Below are 16034 nucleotides of genomic sequence, written 5' to 3'. Positions count from 1 at the left end.
TCTATCATTTCCTAAGAAAAAATAATTTTTTTTTTTTTTTTAAATTTTGCGACACCAGGAGACACCTCAGGATTGGGGGTTGCGACAGTCAAAGGGTTAACCCTTTGAGGGTCGACAGGCCCTCTCCGAAACTCGTTCTCAGGGTCGGCCAAATTTCAAAAAAAAAAAAAAATTATTTTTTCTTATGAAAAAATAGAGTATTTTTTTCTAAACATTATAGGCTAAACAAAAAAATTTTAACGTCAATACTTACCGAGATATGGAGGTGTGAAATTTGCCAAAATTGAACAACATATGGTAACATCGCCGACTGCCGTCACCCGGTATTTTTCTATTTACTTTTTTATGTACTATTTTCAATTTTTTTTCAATTTTTCTTTTTCTGAGTAACTTTTATGGCCTCTGAGGCCAACATGATCAGTATTTTGTAAGTTATTTCTTTTTCAATACTACACAATAAGGGCGTAAACACTGTTGTCATTATTTTGTTTACAGAAAATATTTACACAAACAAACAATATGAAATGTTATTTATTACTATTTTTCTATATTTTATATACACATATACAGTCACAGGACATGTTTCTAGAAGTTCTGCAGCCTGTGGAACTCTTTGAAACATGGTGTCATGCACAGTGGAGTTTTGCACTCCTCACACAAAACGAGTGTCTCTGCGTTGTCGTGGGCGTTTTTTTGTATGTGAACAGACGTAACACCTCTTCTGAGCCTTTTTCTTCAAAGCAGTAGCAGGCAGTTTTACCAGGAAGTGATCACCATGCTTCAGACGAGCAGGTAGTTGTTGATAATTTGGTGGGCGGTCAATTGCAGGTGCATTTCCTTGGTACTTGAATACTATTTGTCTGATGACAGACAAACAGAATTCGCCGTACTGTGGTTTGTTTCTGGTGCTCATCTTATACATATTATAAGCATTGAGCATGGAAATGTCCAGAAGATGGAAAAACAGTTTGATGTACCACTTATAACTCTTGCGAACACAATCAGCAAACCCAATCTGCATGTCACATTTGTCCACTGAACGCATGTTGAAGGTGTAATCAATCACAGCTGCAGGTTTTAGAATGGGTTCATTTCTCTCTCTATGCTGCCTGCCACTGTCTGCCATTTCATTAGGGTGAATTGATGACAACAGTGTGACATCTCGTTTGTCATGCCACCGAAATGCCATGATGTCATTGGCAGCAAACGCCTGCACCTCACCTCTGCGAGTGCCAGCATCAAACCTGGGCATATGTTTTCGATTTGCACGCACTGTGCCACACACATCTGTCATGTTCACTCGCAAAAAATCACTGAGTGAGGGGCTTGTGTACCAGTTATCTGTATATAATATATGCCCCTTACCAAGGTATGGTTCTATCATTGTTCGAACCACATCACCTGAGATGCCCAATAACTTCCTGGTATTTTGCAATGTATAACTTCCAGTGTACACAATAATATCCAATACCAGACCACTGTAACAATCACAAAGCACAAACAACTTTATACCAAAGCGTTTCCTCTTGCTTGGTATGTACTGCTTGAAAGAGAGTCTTCCTTTGAACAGAATCAAAGACTCGTCAATTACAAGCTTCCTGAAGGGATAAAAATGAGTACTGAATTTCTGTTTCAGATACACAAACACATTCCTAATCTTATATAACCTGTCAGTTCTGTCAGGCCTGGTTTTATCTGAGAAGTGAAGCATACGTAACATTAGCACAAATCGATTCACTGGCATTATATCACTGAAACCTGGTGTTGCAATCAGGGGGTCTGTTGACCAGTATGATTTCACTTTGTGCTTATACACATGTGGCATAAGCATTATTGTGGCAAAGAAAAGATACATCTCAGCCACAGTTGCCTCCTTCCATTGGTGTAGACGTGATTTTGGTGAAAGTATTGTGTTTGCCATGGTGTACTCGTAGTATGTGTTGCTTTCCATGACAATACTTTTCATCAGTGGTTCGTCAAAGAATAACTCGAAACATTCCAGTTCAGTGGCATTGTTCCCAAGTGCACAAGATGGCCGTATTCCACTTTGGCTGCCATCAAACTGGTGGGGATTTGGAACAAAATTGACAGCTTCCTGCCAATCCCAGGTGCGGTCTGCTGGTGGGTACTGGACAATGACAGGTGGTTGTGGTTGTGGAGGTTGTGGTTGTGGAGGTTGTGGTTGTGGAGGCTGGTGTGGTGGGGGAGTGGGGGATGGTGGCCTTTGTTCTAGATCAGCTGAGGCAGCGGCGTGGCTGGCAGCGTGGGTGGCAGCATGGCCCACTGCTGGTGCCTCACCGCCGGCACCACTACCACCACGCACATTTTCCATCCCAATTGCAACAGTATCTTCGTCATTTTCACTGTCTGTTCCTGTTGTACAGCCACGGGATGTACTCCGAGATACACTCCTTCCCCTTGGTATAACATATGGCACACTTCCAGAGCGCATATATCGTCGTATATACTGACGCTTCACTGGGGAATATTGCACTTCACTATCACTACTGGAACTAGTTTGAAGAGCTTGTAGTTCATATTCACTATCACTATCATCACCCATGCTCTCATCTGAGTCTGGGATTTGGGAAAATAGAAGTTTCCTCTTGGGTTCTGGAACAACTGAACGTGAACACGAGGGCCCAGCACCAGAGGTGGAAGGCTGAGGGTCGTCTGGGTTTTCTTCACTATTACCGATATTATGGTCATTAGTTTCGGTCAAAACCTCACTAAAACCACGAAACTCATCTTCACTGGCACTTCCATCACTATTAGAACTGTCACTGGGGAACAAAAGTGTCCCAATTCGCCGAGGAGTGAGGAGCTTCTTACCGCGAGGCATGGTGGACATTGTTTACTAAGAGGGCATTCCCACAATGCACCACTGGGTCCCAGATTTTTTTTCTACCGCGCACACTGACCACGCAGACCCATTCTCTCACACCTAGGCCTATCAGCCTTTTCGCGCGAGATTTGAGGCCGCTAGAATTTATGCGTACTAGTACGTCAAAAACCCCTACGCGTAAGACGTACTAGTACGACGAAAACCCTCAAAGGGTTAATGCCACTAGGACCAGCTTGAGAGTCACTGGACCTCTGTCGCACAACATATCTGTCCATAGAGGCCTGTACCTCCCGTTCCTTTATGACATTCCTAAAGTGTTTCACAACATTGTCAGTGTACAGGTTGCCAACACGGCTTGCAGTAGCTGTGTCAGGGTGATTTTCATCAAAAAAGGTTTGCACTTTAAGCCACATTGCACACATTTCCTTAATCTTTGAAGTAGGCAACTTCCTCAATTTCTCTATCCCCTCCTCCGGAGCAGTTTCCTCAGGTCTGGCCTCTTGCTGTTGAAGATGATCTTGCAGCTCATCAGTGGTTAGTTCATCTTTGTCCTCCTCCATCAACTCTTCCACATCCTCCCCACTAACCTCCAACCCCAAGGACTTCCCCAATGCTGTAATGGATTCCACAAGTGGCATAGGATTCTCAGGGTTAGCCTCAAATCCTTCAAAATCCCTTTTGTCTACACATTCTGGCCACAGTTTCTTCCAAGCAGAGTTCAAGGTCCTCTTAGTCACTCCCTCCCAAGCCTTACCTATAATGTTTACATAATTGAGGATGCTAAAGTGATCTCTCCAAAACTCCCTTAGAGTCAATTGAGTTTCTGTGGTCACTACAAAGCACCTTTCAAACATAGCTTTTGTGTAGAGTTTTTTGAAGTTTGCAATGACCTGCTGGTCCTTGGGCTGCAGGAGAAGAGTGGTATTAGAGGCAAAAACTTGACCTTAATGAAGCTCATGTCCCCAGAAAGTCGCTCTGCCACGTCTGAAGGATGACCAGGAGCATTGTCTAATACCAGGAGGCACTTAAGGTCCAATTTATTTTCCAGGAGGTAATTTTTCACAGTGGGGGTAAATGCATGGTGTAACCAGTCATAGAAAAAGTCCCTAGTGACCCATGCCTTACTGTTTGCCCTCCACAGCACACTCAAATTAGCCTTGAGGACATTGTTTTTCCTAAACATTCTGGGAGTTTCAGTGATACACCAATAAAGGCTTCACTTTGCAATTACCACTAGCATTAGCACACATCAGAAGAGTAAGCCTGTCTTTCATAGGCTTATGTCCTGGGAGTGCCTTTTCCTCCTGAGTAATGTAGGTCCTGCTTGGCATTTTCTTCCAAAACAGGCCTGTTTTGTCAAAATTAAACACTTGTTCAGGTTTAAATTCTTCACTGTCTATGTACTCCTTGAATTCCTGCACATACTTTTCAGCTGCTCTTTGGTCCGAACTGGCAGCCTCACCATGCCTTATCACACTATGTATGCCACTACGATTCTTAAATCTCTCAAACCAACCTTTGCTGGCCTTAAATTCACTCACATCACCACTAGTTGCAGGCATTTTTCTAATTAAATTGTCATGCAACTTCCTAGCCTTTTCACATATGATCGCTTGAGAGATGCTATCTCCTGCTATCTGTTTTTCGTTTATCCACACCAATAACAGTCTCTAAACATCTTCTATCACTTGTGATCTCAGTTTCGAAAACATAGTTGCACCTTTGGCAAGAACAACTTCCTTGATTGCCGTTTTCTTGGCCACAATAGTAGCGATGGTTGATTGGGGTTTTGTGTACAACCTGGCCAGCTCGGAGACACTCACTCCACTTCCATACTTAGCAATGATCTCTTTCTTCATATCCATAGTAATTCTCACCCTTTTTGCTGTAGGGTTGGCACTAGAAGCTTTCTTGGGGCCCATGGTGACTTATTTTGCAGGTGCAATCACTAAAAACGCTGTGATGATATGAAATGTTCCGATTGTATGTTTGGATGGGACCGCGGTGGCTGGCTGGCTTGTAAACACTGGCACCCACGGGACAAGTGAGGCGCGCTCAGGCCACAAGTGGACGCGTCTCAAACGGAACGAATCACGTTGGTCGAGTTTTTTAGCGCTAGTCGAGGCAAAATTTTTGCATTAAAATGTATCGCTAGTCGGATTTAACGTTATACGATGCCATCGTTGGTCGAGGGTCCACTGTATATGCATCGCCGGTTTCGCCGAATTTGAGCCATATTTTCGGCCAATTCCATTATTCCAGTCGACCAAACTCATAATGATTTCTTTAGAACTCCATTTTTTCTATCAATCGAGTACAAGAAACCACCCATTTACCGATTTCAACTACCCAATACTGGTCAGAAATTGGCAATTTGGCCAATTTCACACGAATTAAAAAGATGCCAATTTCAAAATAGGGTCCAGAATAAACAATGCAGACATTCTTGGCACTAAAATAACACATCCTCTGTTCATCAGTCACATCTCCAGGCTCCTCTTATACAGTGGACCCCCGCCTTACGAACGCATCGCCTTACGTTAAATCCGTCATACGAAGCCTTTGAACGCAAAAATTTTGCCTCGCCTCATGATAAAAAACTCGTCTATGTGATTCGTCCAGGACGCTTCCCACATGTGGCCTCAGCGCCAGTGTTTACAAGCCAGCCAGTGCGGTCGCAGCTACACATACATTTGGTACATTTCACATTATCCCACTGTTTTTAGTGCTTGTAACTGCAAAATAAGTCACCTGGACACCAAGAAACCTTCTAGTGCCATCCCTGTGGTAAAAAGGGCGAGAATTAGTATGGAATTGAAAAAAGAAATTAAGGAAATGTGTGCAAAGTGGGTTGAATTACAAACCTTTATGGATGAAAATCACCCTGACACAGCTACTGCAAGCCGTGTTGGCAACCTGTACAATGACAATGTTATGGCCCATTTTAGGAAAGTCTTAAAGGAATAGGAGGTACAGAGCTCTATGGACAGATTTGTTGTGCGACAGAGGTCCAGTGACTCTCAAGCTGGTCCTAGTGGCATTAACCCTCTCAGGGTCCCCAGGCCCTCTCCCAGATTTGTTCTCAGGGTTGCCCAAATTTAAAAAAAACATTATTTTTTTTCTTATGAAAAGATAGAGAATCTTTCCCCGATCATAATGACACCAAAAGAATGAAATTTGATGGAAAACTTACGGAATTATGCTCTTGCGAAGTTAGCGGTCTTGGCGATTTTGCCCACTTTGAGCCATATTTTCGGCCAATTCCAGTGTACTAGTCGACAAAAATCGTAACTATTTCACTAGAACTCCATTTTTTTCTATCGAATGAGTACAAGAAACCACCTATTTACCGATTTCAACTATCCAATACAGTGGTCAGAATTTAGCAATTTTGCCAATTTCACACAAATTTCAAAAGATACCAATTTCCAAATAGGGTCCAAAATAAACAAGAAAGACATTCCTCGCACTAAATTAACAGTTCCTCTGTTCATTAGTCATGTCCCCACGCCCCTCTTACATTCTTTTCCTTTCCACTTTGAATTTTTATTCTCACAAAAAATAGAAGATGTACTGTTATGTAGACTACTGCATTAGTGTAGAAATGGTATAAATAATATTGGCACACTTGTGAAAGAATATTAGACTCACCAGTTGACGTGTATTGGACGCGTAGCACGATTTGTTTACTTTTGAACTTTGGTAAAAATCAAAGATTTCTGCTATTTTGAGCTCAATTTCAAAGTACTTTTCATTGTAAAACCAGTCAAAATCATCACTATTTCTGTCATATGTTTTCCATTCTATCAAACGAGACCACGAAAACGAGAATACAACCATAAATACTATACAAAAATACACCTCAAATTTGGCGTTTTAATCCAAAAACACGGAGGTATTTTATTTCCCATTATGCACTGTGTGCTGCACGATTTTTTTATACAGTGCACACTGACCACACAAACCCATTCTTTCACATGTTGGCCTACCAGCTTTCTCCTACTTGATTTGAAGCAGCTAGAATTATTGAGTACAGTGGAACCTCAAATTTCGAACTTAATCCATTCCAGGAGCTAGTTCTAAATTCGAAAAGTCCGAAAATCGAAGCAATATATCCCATGAGAAATAATGGAAATACAATTAATCCGTTCCGGAAACCCAAAAATATTCACAAAAAAAAAAAAAAACATTTAATAGAGACTAATTACAGTTTTACATACACACAATAAATACTATAGTGTTCAATTATGTATATAAATATAAAATAACATTTTTACTTACCTTTATTGAAGATTGGTGATGGCATCTTGAAGATAAGGAGGAGGAGAGAGGGAGTTGGGGTTAGTGTTTGGAAGGAGAATTCCCCTCCATGAGGACTTCAGGTAAAGCCCTCTCTGGGGTTACTTCCCTTCTCTGTTTCACTCAAGCATAAACAAAGCCAGACTGGTTCACGGCGCCTGCACAGGGACGCGGACAGAGCGGGCTGGTGGACAGGTCCGGTACCCGGCGGTCCGAAAATAGGGGCGCATTTGAAAATAGGGAAAGTTGGTTCGAAAAAAAGGGTTCTATTTTTGAAACGTTCAATATGTGATATGTTTGAATTTTGAGGTTCCACTGTATATATACGTCTGAAGCACTGGCTCGTAAGACGTATATATACAGCCAAAACAGTCAAAGGGTTAATGTCACATAACCCCTATACTCTATTACTGATAATACAACCTTTATCCCTCAAGCTATGACTCCTTCACATAAAATTATTTTTTTTTATTAACACACTGGCCGATTCCCACCAAGGCAGGGTGGCCCGAAAAAGAAAAACTTCCCCCATCATTCACTCCATCACTGTCTTGCCAGAAGGGTGCTTTACACTACAGTTTTTAAACTGCAACATTAACACCCCTCCTTCAGAGTGCAGGCACTGTACTTCCCATCTCCGGGACTCAAGTCTGGCCTGCCGGTTTCCCTGAACCCCTTCAAAAATGTTACTTTGCCCACACTCCAACAGCACGTCAAGTATTAAAAACCATTTGTCTCCATTCACTCCTATCAAACACGCTCACGCATGCATGCCCTCGCACACAAAACCTCCTTTAACCCCTTCCTCCAACCTTTCCTAGGCCAATCCCTATCCCGCCTTCCTTCCACTACAGGCTGATACACTCTTGAAGTCATTCTGTTACGCTCCATTCTCTCTACATGTCCGAACCACCTTAACAACCCTTCCTCAGCCCTCTGGACAACAGTTTTGGCAATCCTGCACCTCCTCCTAACTTCCAGACTACAAATTCTCTGCATTATATTCAAACCACACATTGCCCTCAGACATGACACCTCCACTGCCTCCAGCCGCCTTCTCCTCGCTGCAACATTCATCACCCATGCTTCACACCCATATAAGAGTGTTGGTAAAACTATACTCTCATACATTCCCCTCTTTGCCTCCAAGGACAAAGTTCTTTGTCTCCACAGACTCCTAAGTGCACCGCTCACCCTTTTCCCCTCATCAATTCTATGATTCACCTCATCTTTCATAGATCCATCTGCTGACACGTCCACTCCCAAATATCTGAATACATTCACCTCCTCCATACTCTCTCCCTCCAATCTGATACCTAATCTTTTTGTTATCCTCATAACCTTACTCTTTCCTGTATTCACTTTTAATTTTCTTCTTTTACGTACCCTACCAAATTCATCCACCAACATTAAACAATCCACAAATCCCAGTGAGCAAATTTAAATGTAGAAAAGTTGAACTCTTAAACTTTTATATAGTTCTTCTGCTAGGGGAGGAATAAAAGCAAACTATTAAAACAGACGAGACTTTCTATTTAAGAGGAATATGCAAACATTGATAAGAGAAAAAATATTCTCTTATGCACCCCATACCCAAGGATGGGTATGGGGTGCATAAGAGTACCCCCTAGTACCCCCTATCCACTCTGTCATATACCTTTTACAAATCCATAAATGCCACAAAAACCTTTTTACCATTATCTAAACAATGTTCACCTATATATTTCACTGTAAACACTTGGTCCACACACCTTCTACCCATCCTAAAGCCTCCTTGTTCATCTGCTATCCTACTCTCCATCTTGCTCTTAATTCTTTCAATAATAACTCTGCTATACACTTTACTCAATAGATTTAACCCCCTATAATTTTTGCATTCACTTTTGTCCCCTTTGGCTTTATACAAAGGAACTATGCATGCTCTCTGCCAATCCCTAGGTATCTTACCCTCTACCATACATTTATTAAATAAAATTACCAATCACTCCAAAACTATATATCCACCTGCTTTAACAATTCTATCTTTATCCCATCAATCCCAGCTGCTTTACCTCCTTTCATTCTACCCACTGCCTCATGAACTTCCCCCACACTCATGACTCCTCACTCCTACAAAATGTTATTCCTCCTTGTCCTATACACGATATCACAGCTACCTTATCTTCATCAACATTTAACAATTCCTCAAAATATTCCCTCCATTTTCCTGATACCTCTAACTCTCCATTTAATAACTCTCCTCTCCTATTTTTAACAATCAAATCCATTTGTTCCTTAGGCTTTCTCAACTTATTAATCTCACTTCAAAACTTTTTCTTATTTCCAATAAAATTTTTGATATCTTACCCTCTCTCATTTGCTCTCTTTTTACACTGCTTCACCACTTTCTTAATCTCTCTTTTTCCTTTCCATATACTCCTCCCTCCTTGCATCACCTCTACTTTGTAAAAACCTCTCCTGCTAACTTTTTCTCTCTTACTACTCACCTTACATCATTCCACCAATCATTCTTCTTCCCTCTCACATCCATTTTCCTGTAACCACAAACTTCTGTTGAACACTAACACTACATTCATAAACCTACCCCATACATCTTCAACCCCACTGCCTATACTCTCACTAGCCCATCTATCATCCAATAGTTGCTTATGTCTTACCCTTACTGCCTTCTCCTTTAGCTTATAAACCTTCCATATTCCTTGTATCCCAGCTACCTTTTACTTTCACTGTAGCTACAACTTAAAAGTGATCCGATATATCTGTGACCCCTCTATGAACATGTACATCTTCAAGTCTACCCAACAGTCTTTTATATACCAATATGCAGTCCAACAAACTACTGTCATTATGCCCTGCACCATATCTTGTATACTTATTTATCCTCTTTCTTTAAATATGTATTACCTATAACCAAACCCCTTTCTATACGAAGCTTAATCAAAGGGCCCCTATTATTATTTACACCTGGCACCCTAAACTTACCTACCACACCCTCTTTAATGGTTTCTCCTACTTTAGCATTTAGGTCCCAAACCACAATTACTGTCTCACTTGGTTCAAAAGTTCCTACACACTTGTTTAACATCTCCCAAAATCTCTCTCTCTCTCTCTCTCACTTTCTTCTACACTCCTTTCTTCTCCAGGTGCATACACACTTATTATGGTCTACTTTTTGCATCCAACCCCTTATTTTAATCCACATTATCTTTGAATTTATACATTTGTATTCCCTCTTCTCGTTCCATAACTCATCCTTCAACATTACTGCTACCCCTTCCTTAGCTCTAACTCTCTCAGACACTCCAGACTTAATCCTATATTTCTCCCCATGTTCATCTGCTATCCTATTCTCCGTCTTACTCTTAATTCTTTCAATTATAACTCTACCATACACTTTACCAGGTACACTCAACAGACTCATCCCCCTATAATTTTTGCACTCTCTTTTATCCCCTTTGCCTTTATACAAAGGAACTATGCATGCTCTCTGCCAATCCCTAGGTACCTTACCCTCTTCCATACATTTATTAAATAATTGCACCAACCACTCCAAAACTATATCCCCACCTGCTTTTAACATTTCTATCTTTATCCCATCAATCCCGGCTGCCTTACCCCCTTTCATTTTACCTACTGCCTCACGAACTTCCCCCACACTCACAACTGGCTCTTCCTCACTCCTACAAGATGTTATTCCTCCTTGCCCTATACACGAAATCACAGCTTCCCTATCTTCATCAACATTTAACAATTCCTCAAAATATTCCTTCCATCTTCCCAATACCTCTAACTCTCCATTTAATAACTCTCCTCTCCTATTTTTAACTGACTGAAACTCACCTACCCCCTTCAGCTTTGTTTTGCTTAGAGCTAGGACATCCAACTTCTCATTCATAACATTAGCAATCATTTCTTTCTTGTCATTCGCACTACATCCATGTATATTCAAGCATCCATATATGTATGTATGTATATATATATGATTATATATAAAATATAATATAATATATATATATATATTATATATATATATATATATATATATATATATATATATATATATATATATATATATATATATATATACAGTGGACCCCCGGTTAACGATTTTAATCCGTGCAAGAGGGCTCATCGTTATGCGAAATAATCGTTATGCGAATGAATTTTCCCCATAAGAAATAATGGAAATAAAATTAATCCGTGCAAGACGCCCAAAAGTATGAAAAAAAATTTTTTTTACCACATGAAATGTTAATTTTAATACACACAAACTGAAAAAGGCATGCACAATTAAATGACACTTACTTTTATTGAAGATCTGGTGATGATTGATGGGATGGGAGGAGGGGAGAGAGTGTGTTAGTGTTTAGAAGGGGAATCCCCTTCCATTAGGACTTGAGGTAGTAAGTCCTTTTCTGGGGTTACTTCCCTTCTTCTTTTAATGCCACTAGGGCCAGCTTCAGAGTCACTGGACTTCTTTCGCACAAGATATCTGTCCATAGTGGCCTGTACCTCTCGTTCCTTTATGACTTGCCTAAAGTGTTTCACAACATTGTCAGTGTAATAATCACCAGCACGGCTTGCAATAGCTGTGTGAGGGTGATTTTCATCCATGAAGGTTTGCACTTCAAGCCACTTTGCACAGATTTCCTTAATCTTTGAAGTAGGCAACTTCTTCAATTTCTCTCTCCCCTCCTCCGAAGCAATTTCCTCAGGTGTGGCCTCTTGCTGTTGAAGTTGATCTAGCAGCTCATCAGTGGTTAGTTCTTCATTGTCCTCCTCCACCAACTCTTCCACATCCTCCCCACTAACCTCCAACCCCAAGGACTTTCCCAATGCCACAATGGATTCCTCAACTGGCACAGGATTCTCAGGGTTAGCCTCAAACCCTTCAAAATCCCTTTTGTCTACACATTCTGGCCACAGTTTCTTCCAAGCAGAGTTCAAGGTCCTCTTTGTCACTTCCTCCCAAGCCTTACCTATAAGGTTTACACAATTGAGGATATTAAAGTGATCTCTCCAAAACTCTCTTAGAGTCAGTTGAGTTTCTGAGGTCATTACAAAGCACCTTTCAAACAGAGCTTTTGTGTACAGTTTCTTGAAGTTGGAAATAACCTGCTGGTCCATGGGCTGCAGGAGAGGAGTGGTATTAGGAGGCAAAAACTTCACCTTAATGAAGCTCATGTCCCCATAAAGTCGCTCTGCCACGTCTGTAGGATGACCAGGGGCATTGTCTAACACCAGGAGGCACTTAAGTTCTAATTTCTTTTCAGTTAGGTAATTTTTCACATTGGGGGCAAATGCATGGTGTAACCAGTTATAGAAAAATTCCCTAGTGACCCATGCCTTACTGTTTGCCCTCCACAGCACACACAAATTATCCTTGAGGACATTCTTTTGCCTGAACGCTCTGGGAGTTTCAGAGTGATACACTAATAAAGGCTTCACTTTGCAATCACCAGTAGCATTGGCACACATCAACAAAGTAAGCCTGTCTTTCATAGGCTTATGTCCTGGGAGTGCCTTTTCCTCCTGAGTAATGTAGGTCCTGCTTGGCATTTTCTTCCAGAACAGGCCTGTTTCATCACAATTAAACACTTGTTCAGGTTTCAGTCCTTCAGTTTCTATGTACTCCTTGAATTCCTGCACATATTTTTCAGCCGCTTTGTGGTCCGAACTGGCAGCCTCACCATGCCTTATCACACTATGGATGCCACTACGCTTCTTAAATCTCTCAAACCAACCTTTGCTGGCCTTAAATTCACTCACATCATCACTAGTTGCAGGCATTTTTTTAATTAAATCCTCATGCAACTTCCTAGCCTTTTCACATATGATCGCTTGAGAGACGCTATCTCCTGCTATCTGTTTTTCATTTATCCACACCAATAAGAGTCTCTCAACATCTTCCATCAATTGCGATCTTTGTTTCGAAAACACAGTTGAACCTTTGGCAAGAACAGCTTCCTTGATTGTCTTTCTGGTGCCCACAATAGTAGCGATGGTTGATTGGGGTTTCTTGTACAGCTTGACTAGGTCGGCTATACGCACTCCACTTTCATACTTATCAATTATCTCTTTCTTCATCTCTATAGTAATTCTTACCCTTTGAGGTGTAGGGTTGGCACTAGAAGCTTTCTTGGGGCCCATGGTCACTTATTTTCCAGAAACAGCACCGAAAATACTGTAATAATACGAAATATTCCGAGTGTATGCTTGGATGTTACCGCGGAGGCTGGCTGGTAAACAATGGGACGGAGCGGCACATGTGAGGCTGGCTGAGGGCACATTGGACGCGTCTCGGACGAAAATCGGTATGCGGGTTTTTAATCGGTATGCGCGGCAAAAATTTTGCGATAAAAGTAATCGTTATGCGGAAAAATCGCTATGCGATGCCATCGTTATGCGGGGGTCCACTGTATATATATATATATATATATGTGTGTGTGTGTGTAAATATATATATATATATATATATATATGTATATATATATATATATATATATATATATATATATATATATATATACATGTATATATATATATATATATTTGTGCCGAATAAGTAAAACTGGTCAATTAGCAAGAACTCATTTAAAATTAAGTCCTTTCTAAAATTTTCTCTTATACATTTAAAGATATATTTTTTCATTTATGTTAATATAAAAATTAATGATTTTGCATGAAAAGAACCATAAGGAAGCTTACCTAACCTTATTATAACAAGCACAATTTAATTTAAGCTAATCCAAGTAAATTTATTTTATATAAGTTTACAATAATTTAATAGTAAACAAACACAGTGAAATATTTTTGTTTTTTTGTCAGATGCATAATGATTTTTGCGAAATTATAGTATACACAAATTTTCCCTTGCCCTATTTGGCAAGAAGTGAGTGCTATTTATGCGAAAATCCCAAGTTTTACTTATTTGGCATGACATATGTATATTTGTATTTGTACATATATATGGTATACAGGCCTAGCTGACATCAATGACATATTACTATAAAGAAAGCAGCTTGTATACCTGAATAAATTTACTTACTTACTTACTTACTTACTGTTATGCAGAGCATTTCAGGCAAATTAGGTCAATTTTGTCCCAGGATGCAACCCACACTGGTTGACTTAACATCCAGTATCATGTTTTTATTTGGGCTTTGTGTACACAATATACATTTTCTTTACAATTGTCTTGATGGCACACGTTATAGATACATGAAAATTATATTACATAAGCTTAACTTAGGATAAACAAGTAAGATCAAACACTATGACTTACTTGCACTCAGGGCCCCCTGCTATCACATGATGATTACAGACCAAGAATCAAACCTCTCTAACCCATCTTAGCATTAACTTCTGTTGTACAGAATTATGTAATTTTTAGAAATAAAGATTATGAATTATTATCGTTATTGAGAAGTAATGAGACTTCTCACACATAACTGATGGTTTATATACATAGTTACATAAATGATGGCACAACATATTCTTCCATTGGTGGTGTTAGAGGTAGGTTGTTCATAATGATAGTTTAGCAGCCACAAGGCTAAATCATGCCATTGATCTATGCCAATATTATTTATTTAATCTAAGAATTAGGTAATGATAATTTAAACCAAACCAAACATTAAACCTATGGGTCCACAACAATTCGTGGCCTATCTTCATATAAAATGAATAGTCAAAATTACCTAATGAGTGACAAATGAATATCTTATTAACTCCTTACTGTAACAGTCCATAAAAAAATGAAGAAAATATAACCACATTGACATGACAAGGATACAGCACTTACCATTAAGATCTTCAATTTATATCTAGTGTAGACTTCAGATACAAGTGCTCAATATGGATAAGATAATATGAGTAGCAGTTTTTTTATGAAAGGACTGTAGTAGTGAAAAAAAAAAAAAAAAAAAAACTACCATAACAAGGTCGGTCAAGAGCGGTGTTTACCTACATTAATTTTATATTTTCATGTTTTGTCTAGAAAATGACAAGTGATGATTACATAGCAAAATTACTGTAAATATTCAGCTTATATGAGCAATGACTGATTATATGATATAACTGAGAACTTGAACAAGTGAGTTAAGCTCCAAGATATTGACGAAAGTAAGAAGGTTGACCCTTGGTTGATGAAGCATGTTAATACTGAGGTAGAGACATGTACCAGCTCAACCTACCTTAACCTGTATGATGTAACAGTTACCGTCAATGTCCCAGACACCGTCCATATATGTGAAGGAGTCATAGGGACGAGTGTGCAGTGCAACCTGTGAGCAGTGTCAGTCACTGCAGTGTGCAGTGCAACCTGTGAGCAGTGTCAGTCACTGCAGTGTGCAGTGCAACCTGTGAGCAGTGTCAGTCACTGCAGTGTGCAGTGCAACCTGTGAACAGTGTCAGTCACTGCAGTGTGCAGCGCAACCTGTGAGCAGTGTCAGTCACTGCAGTGTGCAGCGCAACCCGTGAGCAGTGTCAGTCACTGCAGTGTGCAGTGCAACCTGTGAACAGTGTCAGTCACTGCAGTGTGCAGCGCAACCTGTGAGCAGTGTCAGTCACTGCAGTGTGCAGCGCAACCCGTGAGCAGTGTCAGTCACTGCAGTGTGCAGTGCAACCTGTGAGCAGTGTCAGTCACTGCAGTGTGCAGTGCAACCTGTGAGCAGTGTCAGTCACTGCAGTGTGCAGTGCAACCTGTGAACAGTGTCAGTCACTGCAGTGTGCAGTGCAACCCGTGAGCAGTGTCAGTCACTGCAGTGTGCAGGTACCCGTTGCTCAGTGGTCACACTCACCATCAAGGACCACACTGGAACCAAGATTAAGATAAGATTTGTTGGAATTTAACTCTGGAGGGTTAGCCACTCAGGATAACCCAAGAAAG

At 40.4% G+C, this 16034-nt stretch overlaps 1 protein-coding gene across 5 annotated transcripts in view; it reads right to left on the bottom strand.

Moving 5' to 3' along the window:
* LOC128706573 (transmembrane protein 135) overlaps positions 1 to 15621 on the bottom strand; it is a 211907-nt gene extending 196286 nt beyond the window's left edge. Inside the window, exon 1 of one of the 5 annotated variants that reach the window (XM_070090476.1) lies at positions 15340 to 15621. The gene's annotated coding sequence lies outside the window, so the exon portion shown is untranslated. The other 4 variants (XM_070090443.1, XM_070090458.1, XM_070090464.1 and 1 more) reach the window with 4 other exon arrangements.
* Between the last annotated feature and the right edge of the window lie 413 nt (positions 15622 to 16034).

Source organism: Cherax quadricarinatus, chromosome 3 (assembly GCF_038502225.1).
Source record: "Cherax quadricarinatus isolate ZL_2023a chromosome 3, ASM3850222v1, whole genome shotgun sequence".
NCBI classification, from domain to species: Eukaryota; Metazoa; Arthropoda; class Malacostraca; order Decapoda; family Parastacidae; genus Cherax; species Cherax quadricarinatus.
Note: the sequence above shows the minus strand (reverse complement) of the source record. Positions and strands in the feature narration are given on the sequence as shown.